The following is a 13,409-nucleotide window of genomic DNA, read 5'->3' on the forward strand; positions in this document are numbered from 1 at the left end:
GCATAATGCTAATTTTTAAATATTTTTTTTCCTACTGCAAATTTTTTATTTACTAATGGTAAAATTTAATTTACAGTTAAACCAATACCTACAGTGAACTCTCACATTTACACACATCAAATGTTAGGACATTGCAATAGTAAAAATCTCAGTATACATGGATTAATTGTGATAATAATTGTGATAGTAATTACTTTGGATGAAAAATGCGTAGTGGTTGTGTTTTAGGAATATAGAGACTTGTAAGTTAAGAGTGGCTCATTGGAATCCATCATAAGAAAACCATAAGTCATAAGTTTGCTGTGTACAAGTCCGTTTTAAATATGCAAAGTAGTAGTACTCCGACTCTAAATTTTGTCTTTTCTGATCCATTTTGGATAATGCTCCCCATAAAAAAGATTTTCATGCTCATAAATGTATTTTTTTGGAGATATGACTAGTGTGACAAAGACTTTAACATGGTCTCAATGTCTTCCTAGACTAGAGCTTGTTAAGGCTCCTAGTGGACCATCCAGGTAGCCCAAAGTGATAAAGTCATGGACTGGTTTCTCATGTGTCTTCATAAACTTGACTGAGGAAAGTGACTATGATAGGTGAGTGATTTTTCTACAGGACACAGAAACAGCGAGAGCTCTAGTGTGTGCCAGTGAATAAGCTCCAGATAGAGCGCCTTTACTCTGATGTAAGGGTCAAGTCCCCCGTGCAAAAACCTTGATTAGTTTCAAAGGATTGTGAAAGCTGGTGTGATCAGCATGGTAGGGTGATGTCCATCAATCAACAGGCCTTAAGGCACTGCACTCTGATACCTCATAAAGAAAGGCAGCTTTACACGGGTAATGCTATACCATTCACAGGGTCATGGGACCGCACTGTCCCCATTCATATGCACTTGATAAATGGTGTTCTTGACATTGAATTGTTCAGATATGGGACCAGGGGGCCGTGCAGATCCGATCAGAGGTTTATGTCAAGAGCAAATGGGCGGAAAAAATAAAAAATTCTTTTGAAAATATCAACTTAAATTGTGTTATACTTGAAAAATCTGTTACGTTAATCTATTGTGTTTGGAAGAAGAAATGCCATCTCATATCTCATTTTCATCTCTCTAGCTTCATGAATTTAGTCTTTTTTGTATCTCGTTCTTATTTAGATGAAAATAAATTTCACTCTCATTGTGTTCCTATTTGTCGTCGCACCCCCTGTGCCCTCCATCTCGAAAACACCCATGGAAAAAACTATATAGCCTGATTTTAGGCGGCTGACAGAAAGTGCTCTTTCAATGCAGTTATGGTACATTTGCGATTCTAGTTGTGTGTAAATATTAGAAAACAGCAGGTTCTCACATTCGCAGAAGCGAGGCGTAGCAGTGGGGCTAAGAGGCGCGTTCTTATCGGTATTGTATTCACACTACACCGTTCCTCCTGCTGTTTCTAATCTGCCGCTGCCGCTGCGAGCAAAACTGGACAGGCATTTATTGTCTCAGCAGGGGGATGCTTGACAAGAGAATGTTAAACACTACCACTACCTGCAATTTTCAAAGGCGATACCAGACATGATAAAATGTAGATACACGTTTAATTTCTGTTTTGGGTGAAACGATGGAGAAACTCCACCGAAATAAGCAGGTAGGCGATTCTTTTTCTTTGCTTCCACAGGGTGCCTTGTGAGTTTATACTACACTGTTTTTTGTGTGTGTAATTTAAGGGAAAGGCAAAATCTTGTCTTTTAATGCCTCTGATCCAGACTGCTCCCAGTCGAAACTACAACTGGAGGCCGACTCAAGGCTTTAATTCAGTTCACCTGTGGTGGCCGCGTTAGGATGTTTAGTGGGCATCGGAATACGTGTTTGAACGTGAACCGTCCATGGTCGACATTCAAATAGCTCATCTTTGTCTTTGCATACCAGCAGGGCCCCCTCTGTTTGCTTCTTCCAACACCTTTGTCTTTTAATGCCTCTGCTCCAAACTACTCCAAGTCCAAACTGAAACTGGGGGCCGACTCGAAGTCCTTGAATTCAGTTCCCTTGGTGGCAGCGTTAGGAGGTTTGTTGGGCATCAGAAGACACTTGACAGCATAAGTGAGACATGAAACTGTCCATGTCCAACGTCCAAATGGCTTCTTTGTCTTTGCCATTATATTTGCTGTTAATGCCTCTGATCCAGACGACACCCAGTACAAACTGAAACTGGGGGCCAACTTGAAAAAGCTTGAATTCAGTTCAAGGCTTTGGTGAGCATCGTGAGAAGACGTGTTTGGACGAAGTAAGAACATCTCACTTAGGCTGTCAAAGTCCAAATAGCTCATCATTCTCTTTGCATTTAATGCCTCTGATCCAGAATACTCCTTAACTGAAACTGGGGCCAACTCGCAAAGCTTGAATTCAATTCGAAGATTTAGTGAGCATCAAAAGACGTTTTTGACAGCATAAGTGGGACGTTCTTACGTCTCGCTGTCCAAGGCTAACGTCCCAATATCTCATCTTTGTCTTGGCATACCAGCAGCCCCCTCCATTCGCTTCTCTCAACACCCTCTGTGTTTCTGTTTCTTGGATAAATGATGACTTCCAGACATGGCCTTGATAACTGCTGGAGGCATCAGAGGAGGCAGTCATCTTAATTATCATGACACTTGCACACGCCGAGATTTCCACTGTAGTGCTGGTCGATATTTATTTATTTATTTATTTTTTTTTGAATGAACTCTGAAGGAGGCCTGAAGAGAATGTTCAAACTTGCGTTCCAGACCGTTACCCCTTGATCACCGCCTTTGTGATATCAAAATTGTGCTGCTTCTAAATCGGCTCGTGTGCAAGTCTTAAATTAGGTCGTGCTGTCTAATGGACTTCATGCTGGGAGCGCCATTAAAGAAGCTTCACGGACATTTAATAACCAATTTAGTTAATAAATTCATTTTAATAACCAGGAATCAATTACGTTCTTGATGAAGGGCTTTTAACACTGAGAGTTGTTCTGATAGCATGGTTCATGTCTGGCACTGTGTATGGACGCAGAAATGTCCATTATGTAGTTATCTACTCCTTTTAATAGGTGTCGTGTTCGAGTGGCCCGGTCAATCAAACACCAGTAGAAAAAGACAGAATGGATTTTGTCTATTCCTAGGTCTTCACTTAAAGTGTCTTGCTAATGCTGCTTTTTGTGAAAACAGCAGTGGAGCAGTCCACGATGGGGCCCTATAACATGCCTTGGGCAATTTCTCACACTACTGTGGTATGACGGTATGGCTTTGTGGTCTGGAACACCACCATTGTGGTCATTCTAGCCGTGGCGCTTACAGGGCATTCATGGTTTCTCACACACAACCTTTTGTGTGGTGTTCTTAGCTATTAAATTCTCACCACAGGTGAAAGCAGTGTTTGTGGGTGGCATGTTCATGGTCACTAAGATTGATGCGTCTGTTTTAACATTGAAGTCCATTTGTTTTACTTCATAATTTAGCTAACTTAATAGTACTATTCTGTTTATTTCCTGTCCCTACTAGAAAATTCTAGTTCAAACTTCTTTTCAACCATGAGCACATATTTTGATAAATCGGATGTGCTTTCTTTTAATAAGCTCAGCCTTGGTCTTGCTCTGTAAAACAGCCCTCTGGGGCCTGATAGTACACAGACCTCAGCTGGCTGGGAAACATGCATTAGCATTGCCTTTGGTAAAAGGAAACCGACCGCCTTTTTGTAATGTATTTCTGGACCATTTTAGTAGAGTGTGCCCCATATTTAGTCTGATTCCTGCCTATTCCCAACACATATCGCATAAGGTCTGTGTACCCCCTTAGAGAAGTGGTTCTCATGGGATGCGTTCATCTGTCGCTTCACCTCCCAGTGGTTGCTGTTGAAGGGTTTCAAACGCTCCCTGCAGGTTCTATTGTGGTGTCCGTGCTGTGGGGAGGAGACAGAGCCGCCGGTCCCAGCTCAGGTTTCACCAAGCACCGCGCCCTGATACAAAAAACTAGAGCAAACCTTGCTGCCCTCCTGCCCTCTCCCACCATTGTGTACCTTCCTCATAGCTGCTGTGGCTCCAGCCAGCAGATTGGCTTGCTCAGGAATGGGAGAGGACGTCGCTGCCTCCCCATCTGTCCGAGCCGGGATCGAATAATAGGATTTTCTGTCCTGGAATTGAAGATAATTGTGGTCTCTATCCCGCTCCCTAACTGTATGGTATTAACCTCGTGCTCCGGAGCCCACACTGGGTCCTGACCGAGGCCAGATGGCACCGTGTTTTGATATCCGATCCAGGCTCGGAGGTCAAGTTGAAGTTGAGATCCGAAGGGTCGCGCCGTAGTTTCTCTCCGCACAAGTAACAGAGGTGTCATTCAAACAGACGGCCCCTTATCTGGATCAGGATCTTCACGGGGCACTAAAATAGTGGCCGCAGCAGCACTTATACAGATGCCATGCCGTCAAGGCCGGAGCTGTAACTCATTTATACGCACTGGGAATGGGCTGCAGGTCAAAGTCAAAGTTCTTCTGCTTTTAGGACATGCAGTGTAACACTGAATAGCTTCAGTATCAAAGGTGCAAAGGCACAATGGAAGATAGATGAACCAAACTATTAAAGTGTCATACGTGTCCTCAGTCTCATTGGACGGGTTGAGAAGGAAAAGGAAAAATGACTCAAGCAGGAGGCATTGCTTTGTTCGATCGACTCTGAATGGGCTATTTGAAGAAAAAAAAAAAAAAAAAAAGAGTATGATGATGAGCCTGGTGTGGAGGCCTCCCGTGGTGCTGAAGCCATGGTAATAATGTTCCCTCTCTCCCTTTCCCTCGCCGTGACCCGGGCCTGGTTACAGTCCCCTTGGTAACGTTCACATTCGGAGAGCTTTAAATACACTTTAAAACCCTTGCTGTAAGTGTTCGGATTCTGTCAAAGCCTGAATTACCCAAATTAGGAGCTTCATCCCCTCTAGGCTTGTAGTCTAGCACCATTTTAAATGTGTTAGTAAGCACTTTATAATTGAAAACAATTACGCTTCCAGGCAGGCCTGGTGCATATCTATTTTTAATTTATTCACGTCCACTTTTTTTTTTTTTTACACTTTAATTTTACCGTAGCCTTTTTGAGATTTTTTTTTTTTTCTTTCCCCCATGGTCGTTTGATACATTGCTACATTAATAAGCACACTTTGAAACCGCTTGCAGTTCATCGTGTACCTGTGCATGTGAGATTATTATAATTTCATCCCCGTCTTCCTGCTGGTTCCTTCTCTTTCCACAGAGTGCACTGTGGCTCTGCGGATGGACGCCTGAGAGTGCAGCGTCATCCTAACATCCTAACAGGGACGTCATTAATAAGGGTTAAATCTGGCTAATTGTAATCCAATTAATAACAGACACAATGATGTACCGCCTGCTTGCTTTTCGGAGGACCCAGCTGTAAAGCCTCGTCACCCCTCCGCCACCCCCTCCGCCACCCCCACCACCCCATTCTATTGTTCCTTTAATGAGTGTTTTTTTTTTTGCTTTTTTTAGGATGCAAAGGTAGCCGTTACCAAAGGAAAACCTTCAAGATGAGCGTCAAGGCCTCCTTATAATTTCCCATGGCTTTGTCTTTGCTTTTGTGTCTTTTTTTTTTTCCCCCAAAAGTGTAACCCCGGTGTCATTATTTACATCATATTTCTTCCAATTACACTCCGCTTCCTTTACATTCCAATTTAACCCGGCGAATCATCAGGACGAGACTTTTATTGTCAATGATCTATGCCGTGGCACTGAGTGAAAGAAAAATAGCCGAGTGAAACTATTTGTGTTTATGGCTTTAGAGGGAAGGAGATAAATGACCTGGCTTTTTTTATTTAGTTTTAATGAAGAAGGGATTGAGGGACTCCCCTGTCCCTGTGGCATTAATGTGATTTCGTTCTCGGTAGACGCCACCGCTTTTCCTCACCGCATTTGTTTGTGACCTAGTTGCTGGTCGAGGCGAAGGACATCCAGCCCGGAGTGCCCTCCTCCTCGCTCATGAGGACCCTAATGTCTTTTTCACTCACGCAGCCGGACGGCACTAGAGAACGAGCGCCCACTTACAGTAAATAATCAGCGTCCCTCGGTATTACGCGTCCCTCCGGCCACTGGGCTAAACGATGGTTCCATTTAGACCATCTTCAAAGCCCGATCATGTCCCAAAGCTTCGCCTCATCCTTCCTCCCTACTATTACAAAGCGCCTACAAACAATATTAGCCGAGTCACCTTATGCTCTCCACACGAGCCCCCTCGGTTGTTCAGCATTAATTGGATACTCAGTCCCCAATTACGCTCTTGGCCCAAAAGGCGAGCTCGAAAAAACAAGACAGGTTTCGCTTCCCTTCTGTGGGACTTCATTAAAGCGGCTAGTGCGCCGGTTTCCTCAGGGAGGGAGGACAGCAACACACACACACACACACACACACACACACACACACACACACACACGCTTACACACACAATAGCCCAGTGTCAGAGTGCTGCAGCATGGGGACAGTTAAAGCACAGAGAAGTTAATTACACACTGTGTGTGTGTTTGTGTGTGTGTGAGACTGTGTGTGTTTTTCTCCCTTCTTCACTCTTGTGAAATATTTGGAATTAATTAGTCGAATCAATATGCATTTCAAATCATACGACATGCATACAGAGCTGCAGCGGGTAGATGTTGTACAGTTTAACGTGTGTTATATTTGCCCTCTGCGGATGGAAATGTGGCTTCTGACACGCGTGGCTTTCTCCGCCTTCCTTTTTTTTTTCTTTTTTTTCCTTTTTTTTTTCTTCTTGGAGTTTGCACATACATCTGCCTCGCATATGAAAAATGTGCAACTGGTATGTCACGTATGGACTTGTACCGCAGCGCTGGTTTCTGGATTCGGAAATCTTGAACGTTCAGAAGACGTTAACTTTCAAGTTCCATCTGCAAGACAAATCACAGGTTTATATTAAGGTGTCATTCTAAATACGTTATCGTTACTATAGTAACAACTCATTCACGTGGCGGAACGCTTGACATAATCTACAACTAATAATTAAAAATGATAGCAAAGGAGACATTTGTATACAACATTTAGGGAAGGAGTCTCCAGTGTCAGCACTTTGTTTGTAACAGTTTTCCGACCGAGGATTTCCGATTTCTTTGTGTCATGACAAGTTGTGTTTTTTTTTTTTTTTTGTAGCTTATTAACTTCTAGACAGAGAAAAAAGACAGGCTTGTGAGCGAACAGCTGTTTTATAGCTGCTATAACATAAGTGAGAACAAAGCTATCTTGTTTTACGGATGTTCTGCAACATAAAATATAGCTATAAATGAATAAAAAGTAACGTGTCGTTCTTTTATTTTAAAAAAAATGAGCAAATTGTTGTCGTATAAGAAGAATTAAACACTTCAGGATGTGAAGTTCTAGGAAATTAGATACTAGATTATTTTCCTAACACAGCACACCACCAAGTGTGTGATTCAGTACTTCTTTTGGTATATTATGAAATTGTTGAACTGTAGAAATGTAGAAATGGTGCTTTTGAGCCAAATGATGTTTTTTGAGGCAAGTGTGTGATCATTTCCAACTTCACGCATGTCTACATTTAGGGAACATTATGTAATGTATATTTCATTTTTAGCAGAACTGAAACATGGCGTCATCTGTGACTTTAGTCAGTGTGAAGGGGGGAAAGTGAATGGCTGAGAACCTTTAATGGCGCTATAAATATGTCATTAATTAGGCAATTAGCTGTGGCTAACAGAGTGTTTATCCACATGAAGCTAATGGCGTGTCTGGGTTGTCCGTGTTACTCCACACCTGATTGTCCACTCACTCTCTTCTCCTTTTACTTTGTTCAAGGCCGCATCAATGCCTGCTTCTTTTTTCCCCTCCCAATTTCACCCCTACAACCTGAAAATCTTCTCACTCTTCTCACTGTTTTTGCTTTATCCTCCTTTTTTGTTAGTCCTGCTGCGAACATGCAAACACACCCGCACGCGTTTCGACGTATGCGCTCGGAAACCACTCCTTTTGGTCCCCAGGCTAACATCAACAGCTCTGCTTGATGACACGTATACGTGTGATCTCCCACGTCTGTTAATCACCTCTTCACACACGCGGGTGTGCGGCTTGACTGGCAGTGCAATCACATCCGCTGTAACAGCCGCGCGCATCTCTCCAGGCAGCCCGAGCCCTGGCTCAGACCCAGAGAAATCTGCTTTCTGCATAGGTATTAAAAAAAAAAAAAAAAAAAAAAAGGCAGAACCAGTAGCAGGCTGATTCAGAGTGAAGTAACCTAGAGAGGCATGTCCATCATCATCATCATCATCATCATCATCGAAAACTTGCTAAGCTCTTAGAATTGAGCTCTAATTAAAACTCCATTACAGTAGACACCAAGCTTTAGTTCAAACATATTAACTTCCATAAACTGCCAGTTCAGTGGCTACTGAAGGCAACGCAATGAGAAAAGTTAAACAAGAAGTAAGGAATAACACACTTAGGGGTGTGCTGTTTTAAGCAAATAATCAACAAAGTGCTTGACTGTTTATATTCCAACAGCAAAACATCCCGAAGTGTTTTATTCCTCTTATACTACAGCAGTGTGTCCATTACGATTACCATTTCCACTTTATTAAAGAACGGCACATCTTACTTTTTATCCATTTATAGTTACATTTAATGCTGTGGAACGTCCGTTTCTGTTCTCTCTCCCATTACAGAAGCTATAAACAGTCGTTCCCTCACCAGCCTCTGTTTTGAAGTTAGTAAGACAAAAAAAAAAAAAAAAAAAAAAAAAAAAAAACCTTGAGCTTGTCATGTGACCAAGAATTTTAAATAATTTACATTTAATTTTATTTTTTTTTTAACACAATTAGAACTTTTGTTTAAGGGTTTTTGTTATTTTCTTTTTTGTGTCATTACTATTACTTGTTATTTATCTATCTATCTATCTATCTATATTATTATTATTATGATTATTATTATTATTATTATGATTATTATTATTATGTGCCTGTTTTGTTACTTACATTTTATTTTTGCCTACTGTATTTTTCTTTCTTTCTTTCTTTCTTTTTTTTTCTTCCCACCGTATGTGAAATGGGTGCTATGAAAAAAGGTTATTATTATTATTATTATTATTATTATTATTAGTATTATTATTATTATTATTATTATTATTATTATTATTTAGGCCACACCTCCTACCTGAGTCTGATGCTTTATGGAGCTAAATTGGTGTCTATAAGTTTCCATTACTTGTTAGCAACATTAGTGTAGCTCCAGGACACAACTATATAATAGATGACTAACTAGAACATAATGCAGATTTCATTTTTTGGCTAAAGGGTGACTTTGATTTTTTGATTTTTTTTTTTTAAACACAGTCCTAATTATGAGTTCATTAACACACCTGCTGCCGTTTTGTCCGTCAGTGCTGATGTAATCACACATGTGCTGTGTCTGAGCATGAACTAGTCGCAGCGTCTTCATTCAGCACATTGGATTTTTTTTTCCCTTTCCGATAGCTTAATTGTGTGCGTGCTCATCGTTTCTCTGGCCTGGCCCTCTGTCGCTGTTTGTGTTCTGAATGTGGTGTAATTGTTGTGTTTGTGCGAGTGTGTGTTTGCTGTAAGGGGGGGTTGCTGCTGTGTCCGTGACATCCTTGGAGATGCGTCTCCTGCATCTTTCTCTTTAATGAAGCCCCATAGAGGGCAGATGGAGGGAGAGGACCTGGTTCCTCTGGGTCACCTGCCTTTAATTGGGCCTTAGTTGTGTATTAATGGCACAGACTCCTCGACCTCCTGTGGCCACTTTGCAGCCACTTTGCAGGCACTAAACTGGCGTGGCACACTGGGCTGCGCAAAACAACAGGGACCTGCTCGGCCTCGCTGCAGTGTGCATCAGGGCCTGTGTGTGTGTGTGTGTGTGTGTGTGTGTGTGTGTGTGTGTGCGCGTGCGCTCCATGGCCATTACTCTATGTGTGTGTATGCAGTCAGGACCCTGCACTGACCGCAGTATAAAACCTGCAGGAAAGCTGCACTGAATATTTTACATGATTAAATGAAGAAGTCTCATCTATCTATATCTCTATCTTTATCCATATCTATCTATCTATCTGTCTATCTGTATTTCTCTAACTCTCTATCTTTACATCTTTACATCTCTACATCTGTACGTCTCCCTCTCTGTGTCTGTCGATCTGTCTGTATTTCTCTAGCTCTCTATTTCTTTCTTTGTATCTTGTCTCCGTCTCTGTCTATCTATCTCTGTATCTGTAGCTGTCTGTCTGTCTGTATCTCTCTGTCGTGCTTTCTATCTCTTTCTCTGTCTGTCTTTCTCTATCAAGAAACATTCACATTCAGCCAAATGCTACAAAACTGATAGGACGCCGCTTCACAGTGCAGGTGGATAATGACTCTAAACATACTGCGAAAGCAGCTCAAGACTTTTTGAAGGCAAAGAATATTCTTCAGTGGCCAAGTCAGTCGCCTGATCTCAACCCAATAGAGCATGCTTTTCACTTACTGAAGACCAGACTGAAGGCAGAAAGGCCCACAAACAAGCAGCAACTGAAGATGGCTGCAGTGAAGGCCTGGCAAAGCATCTCCATGGAGGAAACTCAGTGGAAACTTGGTGATGTCCATGGGCTCCAGTCTTCAGGCAGTCATTGACTGCAAAGGATTTTCATCCAAGTATTAAAATGATGATTATATTTACAATTATGTCACTTTGTCCAAATGCCTTTGAGCCCCTGAAAATGGAAGCACTTCGCTTAAAATGGCTGTAATTCCTAAATGGTAAATGCCATATTTTTGTGGAACCTCTTAAAATAAAGCTGAAAGTCTACACTTCGAATCACACCTTGATTGTTTTATTTCAAATCCATTGTGGTGGTGTATAAAGGCAAAATCACAAAAACTCTCATTGTCCAAATACTTCCGGACCTGACCGTATGTTTGTCTGTATTTCTCTGTCTCTTGCTTTTCTCTCTATCTCTAGCCCTCTTTCTGTATCTGTTTGTGTGAAAGTGGATGAGAGATGTCAAGTTTGTATTTAACATTTTATATTTAATGACAAATGAAAAGATTCAAAGTAACTGTAAGATGTTGCGCCAGCGTGAGCCGCCAGAACAGCTTCAGTAATCCTTGGCATAGAGTTTGCGAGTCTCTGGAACTGTTCTTCCAAAAATATTCTTCCCTCAGTTGATGTTTTGATGATGGTGCTGGAAAACGCTGTCTAACACATCACTCCAAAATCTCACATAAGTGTTTAATTAAGTTGAGATCTGGTGAGTGTGAAGGCCATGGCGTATGATTTACATCATATTCATCAGAGCACTCGGTGACCCTAGTGGCACTGACGTGGAAGTGTGTGTGCGTGTGTGTGTGCGTGTGTGTGCGTGTGTGTGTGTGTGTGCGTGTGTGTGTGCGCGTGGTGCTGGTACGAGTGTATCAGGTACAGCAGAGTTACTGGAGTTCTGAACACTTGAATGGCACTGCTGATTTGAGAAACAGTCCTAACACACTCTGTGGATGGAAAAAGACAGACTTTAGCCTCCTACAAGGTGAGCAGCAGGTCAGTGTTGAGCGAGCGTGTACTGTGAGTGTGTGTAAGGGTAAAGAGGTCAGTCGGTGTTGAGTGTGTACTGTGAATGTGTATAAATGTAAAGAGGCGAGTCGGTGTTGAGCGAGCGTGTACTGTGAGTGTGTATAAATGTAAAGAGGCGAGTCGGTGTTGAGCGAGCGTGTACTGTGAGTGTGTGTAAAGGTAAAGAGGCCAGTTGGTGCTGAGTCAGCGTGTACTGTGAGTGTGTATAAATGTAAAGAGGAGAGTCAGTGTAATGTGAGTGTGTATAAAGGTAAAGAGGAGAGTTTGTGTTGAGCGAGTGTGTACTGTGAGTGTATAAATGTAAAGAGGCGAGTCATGCTGAGTCAGCGTGTACTGTGAGTGTTTAAATGTAAAGAGGCGAGTTGGTGTACTGTGAGTGTGTATAAATGTAAAGAGGCGAGTCATGCTGAGTCAGCGTGTACTGTGAGTGTGTATAAACGTAAAGAGGCGAGTCAGTGTTGAGTGAGTGTGTACTGTGAGTGTGTATAAACGTAAAGAGGCGAATCAGTGTTGAGTGAGTGTGTATAAATGTAAAGAGGCGAGTCAGTGTTGAGTGAGTGTGTATAAATGTAAAGAGGCGAGTCAGTGTTGAGTGAGTGTGTATAAATGTAAAGAGGCGAGTCGTGCTGAGTCAGCGTGTACTGTGAGTGTTTAAATGTAAAGAGGCGAGTCGTGCTGAGTCAGCGTGTACTGTGAGTGTTTAAATGTAAAGAGGCGAGTCGTGCTGAGTCAGCGTGTACTGTGAGTGTGTATAAACGTAAAGAGGCGAATCAGTGTTGAGTGAGTGTGTATAAACGTAAAGAGGCGAGTCAGTGTTGAGTGAGTGTGTACTGTGAGTGTGTATAAACGTAAAGAGGCGAATCAGTGTTGAGTGAGTGTGTATAAATGTAAAGAGGCGAGTCAGTGTTGAGTGAGTGTGTATAAATGTAAAGAGGCGAGTCGTGCTGAGTCAGCGTGTACTGTGAGTGTTTAAATGTAAAGAGGCGAGTCGGTGTTGAGTGAGCGTGTACTGTGCGTGTGTATAAAGAGGCAAGTCAGTGTTGAGCGAGTGTATATTAATATAAAGAGGCGAGTTGGTGTTGAGTCAGCGTGTACTGTGAGTGTGTATAAAAGTAAAGAGGCGAGTCAGTGTTGAGTGAGTGTGTATAAATGTAAAGAGGCGAGTCAGTGTTGAGTGAGTGTGTATAAATGTAAAGAGGCGAGTCAGTGTTGAGTGAGTGTGTATAAATGTAAAGAGGCGAGTCAGTGTTGAGTGAGTGTGTACTGTGAGTGTGTATAAAGAGGCGAGTCAGTGTTGAGCGAGTGTATATTAATATAAAGAGGCGAGTTGGTGTTGAGTCAGCGTGTACTGTGAGTGTGTATAAAAGTAAAGAGGCGAGTCAGTGTTGAGTGAGTGTGTATAAATGTAAAGAGGCGAGTCAGTGTTGAGTGAGTGTGTACTGTGAGTGTGTATAAATGTAAAGAGACGAGTCAGTGTTGAGTGAGTGTATAAATGTAAAGAGGCAAGTCAGTGTTGAGTGAGTGTGTACTGTGAGTGTGTATAAAGTAAAGAGGCGAGTCAGTGTTGAGTGAGTGTGTACTGTGAGTGTGTATAAAGTAAAGAGGCGAGTCGGTGTTGAGTGAGTGTGTACTGTGAGTGTATAAATGTAAAGAGGCGAGTCGGTGTTGAGTGAGTGTGTACTGTGAGTGTATAAATGTAAAGAGGCGAGTCAGTGTTGAGTGAGTGTGTACTGTGAGTGTGTATAAATGTAAAGAGGCGAGTCAGTGTTGAGTGAGTGTGTATAAATGTAAAGAGGCGAGTCAGTGTTGAGTGAGTGTGTATAAATGTAAAGAGGCGAGTCAG

This window comes from Pangasianodon hypophthalmus, chromosome 10 (genome assembly GCF_027358585.1).
Source record: "Pangasianodon hypophthalmus isolate fPanHyp1 chromosome 10, fPanHyp1.pri, whole genome shotgun sequence".
In the NCBI taxonomy this organism is placed as follows: Eukaryota; Metazoa; Chordata; class Actinopteri; order Siluriformes; family Pangasiidae; genus Pangasianodon; species Pangasianodon hypophthalmus.